Source organism: Tenrec ecaudatus, chromosome 5 (genome assembly GCF_050624435.1).
Source record: "Tenrec ecaudatus isolate mTenEca1 chromosome 5, mTenEca1.hap1, whole genome shotgun sequence".
Lineage (NCBI taxonomy): Eukaryota > Metazoa > Chordata > Mammalia > Afrosoricida > Tenrecidae > Tenrec > Tenrec ecaudatus.
Genome location: NC_134534.1, coordinates 81,134,754 through 81,142,261, shown reverse-complemented (window position 1 = coordinate 81,142,261; position 7,508 = coordinate 81,134,754).

The following is a 7,508-nucleotide window of genomic DNA, read 5'->3' as shown; positions in this document are numbered from 1 at the left end:
CTTTCTCCAACATGAATCTGTTCTCTTTTCTGACAGCCTTTGGGCTATATAATAGCCGTTACCAACACTATCATTCAGTGGCATCGATTCTTTGATCTTCCTTTTCCAAAAGAAGCAGACTTTCCTTGAGATGGATTGAGCAGTGTGACTGCAACAATGTGATCAAGCATAGGCATGATTCTGAGAACAAAGGACTTGGGGAAGTCCTCTGTTCTGTTTTGCTTAGGTTTGCTTTGAATTAGAACTGACTGCACAACATTGAACATCTTCCAAATGCCGCTGGGTGGGTTCCTCTCTCCAACCTCGTCTTAGTAACCATGGACTTAGCTGTTTGTCCCACCCAAGGACTCACAACTACAACCTCCCCTTTTATTGGTTTACGAAGCCACAGCTTTTCGCATTGAATTTGCCACCATTTAGTAAACTCTCAATTGGTATGTCTGTTAGTCTGTCATACTGTGGTGGCTTGTGTGTTTTGTTTATGCCGGAAGCTATGTAACTGATATCACGATGCCAGCAAGGTCACCCAACGTGAACAGATTTCAGCAGAGCTTCCAGACTAAGAATAGACCATGAAGAATAACTCGACTGCCTACTTCAGAAGAATTAGACATGAAAAACCTTATGCAGAGAATCAAAACAATGTCAGAAATGGAAGACCTAATGATTGGAAGCAAAACACTGTCGGAGATAGTGCTGAAGAATGGTTGGAAGACACTCTAGAGTCGATGATGGTGAATTAAATCCGGTGTCCGACTGGAGGCTTCAGGATCTTCATTTGCTGATGGAGCATAACTCAAGGTAAGAAGACATAGCTGCAAAAAGATCTACTACTAATCAGAACTTTGAATGTATGAAGTATGGATCTAGGAAAATTAGAAGTCAAAAAGTAAATGGAATATACTGGTATAAGGATTAATATCCTAAGTGAAAGGAAGCCGTTTTGAATGAGAAAAGTTTATGGTTTACTATTCTGAAAGGGAAATAATCCAGAGGAATGGTATTGTATTCGTTATCACAAAATACACTTCAAGGTCTATTCTGAAGTAACAAAACTGTCTGTAATGGGGTTAGACATATGGGCCTTCAAGGAATCCAGTCCATGCAGTTGTTATTCAAGTTTATTCATCAATCACCAAAGCTAGTAATGAAGAAATGGAAGGATTACCAAAGTCTTCAGTCGAAATTGGCCAAACATAGCCTCGAGATGCATTAATAATTATTGATGACAAGAATACTAAAGTTGGAAACAAAGAGTAAGGAACAATATTTGAAAAATGTGGTCTTGGGGATAGACATAAAACTGAACATTACATGATATAATTTGCAAGAAAAGTGATTTGTTCATGGAATTTATCATTCTCAATAATACAAAGGTGACTATACACATGAATTTTTCCATAGGAAATACACAGAAGTCAAACTGACAGTATTTGTGGGAAAACACGATGGATACATCCAAGATGAGTAGCTAAAACCAGGCTAATGGCTGATGGTCAGAGAGCTCATCAGTTGCTCCAATGGAAGTTCAGTTTGAAGCCGAACTTCACAAATCAACAAGAGTCAACAAAAAGTGACTTTGACACTAGCCCCCTTGAATTGAAAGAGCATCTCATTAACAGATTTGATGCACTGAACACTAAGGACAGAAGACTGATGAGCTGTGGGAGCGCATCAAGAGCCTCATTTATGAAGATAGCAAAAGGTCATGAGAAAGACAGGAGATCAAAGAGATGAGATCAAAGCAGATGTCAGAAGAAACTTGGTCGTATATACTTTGGCTATCTTGTCAGGAGAGAACAAGCCCAGGAGAAGGGCATCGTGCTTGGTAAAATGAAGGGGCAGGAAAGGGCGGAAAGGCCCTCGACAGAGTGGACTGACACAGTGACTCTATCGATGGGCTCGGCGTGGGACCAATAGTGAGGAGGACAGCACGGGATTCATGCTATTGTGTGTATAGTCTCTATGAACTGACTCAATGGCATCTAACAACCACAGTTCTCTTAGATTCGGACTTAATAATTTTATGTTCCAATCATTAATGGATGCGTATAGCCACTCTTTCCCATTTTGAGTCTTGCCCCATCAGCAAATGAATGTTCCAAAAGCTTTACTCCATTCACATCATTATGGCCAACTCTACTTTGAATCCCTAATCATATTTTGAGTACCGGAGGGACTCATCTCTGGCACTATTTTTGACAATGTTCTGCTGCTATTAATAAAGTGTTCAGTGGCTAATTCCTCAAAGTGGACCGCCTATTCTATTTTCAGTGTAGTGTCTGATGCTATGCCCCTGATATTCATGTTTCTCAGTGGCTAATTCCTCAGTAGTGCACAACCTATATCTTCTAATATGTTCTTAGTTTGGATGTTTGACTGAAGCCTCTTCACCATGGGTGATCTTGTTGGTATTTAAATTATCAGTGACATGATTTCTGGCCTAACAGAACCATACATGCCACCCCAGAATGTCAAACTGATAGATAAGAAGACTGGGACATCAGGAAGATTTGGAGAAAGGCTTATTTATAACAACCTGCAATACTCAGATAACACAACCTTGCTTACTGAAAGCAAGGAGGACTTGAAGCACTTGTTGATGAAGATCAACGATTGCAGCCTTCAGTGTGGATTAAAACAAAATGGAAAAATAACACAAATTCTCACAAGTGGACCATCATCATAAAGAGAGAAAAGGAAAGTTTGGAGTTGTCAAGGATTTCATTTTACTTGGATCCACAGTAAACTATCATGGAATTGACAGACAAGAAATCAAATGACATATTACGTTAGGCAAAAGTGTTGCACAAGAATTTGGGGGTGTTGAAGAAGAAAGGATATCACTTGGAAGACCAATATGTCCCTGAACAAAGCATACTATATTCAGTCACCTGATATGCATGTGACAGTTGGACAGTGAATAAGGAAGACTGAGGAATGAGCACATTTGGATTATGGTGTTGGAAAACATTGCAAGTACTCTGTCCTCCCAGAAGCACAAATAGATGTGTCTTGGAAGAAGTACAAAGAGAATGCTCTATAGAGTGAGACTGGTGAGATTTCAGCCACGTACTTTGTACAGGTTATCAAAAGAAATAAGTCCCTGGAAAAGGGCATTGTGCTTGGTAAAGTGGAAGATCAGTAAAAAGAGGAGTCAAGCAGATGAGTTGGCACAAGAGCTGCCAGCCTGGGCTCACCTGTAGCCATGACCGTGAAGGTAGTTCGGAGCCGGCTATGTTTCTTTCTATTGTACACAGAGTCACTATGAACTGACTGGATGACATCGATCTATAACAACAACAGAAGAAAAGGTAATTGTTCTAGTTCTCAATGCCCAAGGTTGCTTTTTCCATCCTCATCCTGTTTCTGACAGGAAACCTGTTCGAATAGCGCCTAGTTTTCCTGGAATGCTCTTTTCATCTCAAATCTGGAACAGAATGTGCCCCATACAGTTCTCTCCTTCCTTTCCCACGTGAGAATTTGCTCTCATGTTGTAAGATTCAGGACTAATGTAATCGCCCCCATGGAGTGTACTTTTCAAGCAGTGATTTCCTGTTTGTTTTGAAAATGCTTTACTTTGAGTCATAGCTATTTTATAATTCATTCATCTATCCATTTAGCCATTTAAAAGAAAACTGATTTCTTGCCTTCAATAGTTTGTAATTTGCTTGATGAGAAATAACAAAGAATCATGTTGCAAACTGAAAATTATAACAAATCAATTATATTTTCTGATAAACTATCAACTTAATAAGGACAAGGAATCTATTTCATTCATCAGTGTATCTTTAGTACATGAAATCACTTAAATATTTTATCTTGTGGACTACTAGTGTATAAAGAATTAGAAATTTAGTGATTCTTGGCTCAGGAAGTTTTATTTAGCATATTGTGCATCCTCTGTAGTTATCTTTAAGCTTCTTCCAATGTCTTATGTTTTTTTTTCCTAGTTCTGTTTGTTACAGGCCAATGGAGAGTGTGTACAGCCAGCAAACCTTCCTCTGACCCTCAACTACAAACAGCTTACCCTACCTCTAATCATTTCTAACTCATTTTTCGCTCCCAGCATCTGTGTCTTCCTCTACAAATATATTTTATCAAAATCCCAGACATAAAAGAGAAGTGTTCATTCTGGTAGCAAATCCCTTGTTCTCACCAAGTCATTGCCAGCCAGGAAGAGCAAATAAAGCCAAGACAGAAACCCGCATTATCCATGCTGCAAACACTGGGAGAGAAGGGTCCACGCCAAGCCATTGCTCAAGAGTGACTTGATGTCCCAGAAAGAAGGCAGGGTGACTTCCAGGAGTGGTGTCCCAAGGGAGGAGGAGGGTGTGAGGACAAGACCAGGGACCATTGTCAGAATGAGACACACCAGAATGACAATCTATAAATTTTTTGTCTAGTGTTTTAGCAGAAGTTTATCATTAAAAAAATTGTAGTTTGTTATACGAAGCTCTGGTGGTGTAGTGGACTAAGCACATGACCGCTAATCTCGGGGTCAGATTTGTAGTCAATCCGAAATAGGAGGCAGATTTGAACCTATGGTCATGGATTCTCAGGTGGTTAGTGATAAGAAAAAATTCCATAAACGCTGCTAACATGCATCAATGTATGCTCTCGTCAGAATTGTCATTAATACTCATTACAAGGATGTTTTGAGGCAAGTGATTTCATCTGTTACCACCAGGCACTGTTATTTTCATTGCTTCTGGCATTTTGATGCTGATTTGTCAAAGTTGCTGATATTTTACATATTACTATAATTAGTCATATGAATCTATATAAAATTTTTTGAGATTGAAACAGTGATTAAGAAAAAAATATTTTCTGCTCAGTTGTTAATACAGCCATACCTCACTTAGCAACGTGATTGGGTTTCAAAGACCACATCGTTTTGTAAAAATTCAAATGAGGGGAAATTGGAGGATTACCACATCAGACCATGGCGTGGAAGCTGACTCCTTTATTACGTAACTGCCAAATCACTGAGAACTGGGCCTGAGCAAGTGGATACATAAGCTTAACCTTCAAAAACAGCACTTTTCTTGCTTTGTGCCTAGACATTTGCAGATGCTGGATGTATGTCATCATAATCCAAATCAATGGATAGTAGATTGTCTCACTATTGTCAGAAATGGGAAATGTTGGTGAATTGGGTTAGTTAATAAGTTAGGGGCCAGCACAAATGTATAACTAGTAACATTATGATTCAATGCAGATGGAATTTGCAAAACCATTTTGTTAGTAGTATTCATATAATTTAAGACAAATATTCCTTAGTTATATGAATACTAACAAAACATTTAAGCAATTTAAAACTATATTTGTTATATATTAGTTAGTCATTGAAATAGATATTACTAAGTATTCCACGAGGACAGTGCCAGAAACATCCAGGAGGGATACACCATGAGTTACCACGCTGAGTGACAAGAACACCAGTGATGCCAATGATTTCAGGGGACGCTGAGGCAGGGACACTTGGGAAAGGGCAGTACCAATAGTAAGAAATAGAATTTCAAAGGAGTTTCCTTTAACACACCTTCCCGCTACACCCCCGGCCCCCTATGGTTTTCAACTTGAGACTCACATAGGACCCTCTCCAAGATGGGGTAGGGAATTTGCCTTTAGAGATTTATTTATAAATCCAGGTGGGAATGGATTGTGTAGGGAAGTCGCTTCCTGTGTAATTACAATATGCCATGGGGATGGTGCCATCTTTCCTGTGTGGGAATCACAACACAGACTCCGTTCTTGCCATGCCATCCAGCGAGAATAGAGAATGTTTAGACTCTGAGACTCCACAAGGTGATCCTGGTAATTACTTCAGACTCTGAGGATTCGCATCCTTGTTGTGTGATGGAAGCCAACACAAGGCCTGCAGCCTGTCGGTAAGATCACTAGTCTCGGAGTCCCTCTAGAGGTGGGCTGGCACACCCCTTCTCACGTATGTCATTTTCAAAGGACCTTGGCATTCAGGACAGGGTAATCACCCTGTTCTCAGCCTACTTCTCTCTAATTATATTTTTATTATTTTCCAGAACCCCACAGGCTCCAAATGTTGCATACCCAAAGCTGCATCCTCAGGTCTTTTTTCTGTTGATTTTTTAAAAATCATTTTATTGGGGGCTCATATAATTCTTACCACAATCCATACATCCATCCATTGTGTCAAGCACGTTTGTACATTTATTGCCATCAGCATTCTCAAAACATGTGCTTTCTACTTGAGCCCTTAATATCAGATCTTCATTTTTCCCCTCTCTGCCTGCTCCCCCCTCCCTCGTGAAACCTTGATAAAGATTCAGGCTTTCAGTGCAACCCATACACTGATGGCACTGAAATAGACACCCGCAGCTTTCTCCTCTTTCCTGTACTTCAGGCTCTACAATCCATCTCTAAATGGACCCCTGAAGGTCTCCCAAACTTAGCATGTCCAAAACTGAAATTATTAAAAATTCAAACTCATATTCTACCATAAATTGGAGACATCTTGAACCTTCCTGAAGTTAGTACAAGGCAGTGCCAGGCTCCCTGTTGGAAAATTCCTGTTCATTGTGCAGCTTTCTCTTTGGAGTCACCCTGGAGGCCTCTCTCCTGATCTTGTATTTAATTTTCCATCCAAACCTGGTGGCTGTAAATTCAATACACATTCACAGTAGAACCTTCACGCAACAATGTCAACTGCTCATACTAAGTGCGCAAGGCGTCGTGACTTCCTGTGTTGTTACAGGCGCTCCTTATGAGACTCCCTGAATTTTGAGGGGGTGAGGGTGGTGGGGGGGGAGTCAGGGAATATGTCCCCTCCTAATGCACGGCATAAATACTCTTTATATTTTTCTAACCTATCTCCTTTCATTACCATGTCAGCTCATGTTCACTGCTACTACCCCCAGCGTTTGGCTTAGCTCCTGGCATGCATTTCGCATTCATGAAGAAAGCTGAGCGAATGTGCTCTCAGCACTTGTGGAGAAGATGATGGGATAAGATACATGAACTCACAATTTCTGAGTGACAATAGATAAAATGCCATGAGAACAACTTTTGATAATCCCTATCAAGTGGACTTTTATAAGGAAAACTAAGAGAGATGACCAGTCAATTCTTGACTTGACCTTGAAGGGTGCCTATGAACCTATGCAGGATCCTCTGACCAGCAGGTAGCTGACCGGCTGTAAGGCACGTTATTTTAGATGGAAGGACAATCCTTTCCAGCAGCCTAGTATAGGGTGTGTTGTGGTTTTAATTGGATAGGAGGAGCAGGGAGTTCCTTAGGAGGAAGGAAAAAAGAAGAACAGATAGTCTCCCTTGAGAATAACTTTTATTTCTACAGGAACTTACCCCTGGAAGATGCTGTTGTTGTTCTGACTCACGGGGACGCTGTGCACAACAAGCGACAATGGCCAGTTCTGTGGCATCTTCAAAATTCTTGTTACGTTTGAGTGCCTTGTTGTAGCCACTGTGTCGGTCCAGCTCCCTTGGGGTCTCCCATCTTTCTCTTGCAT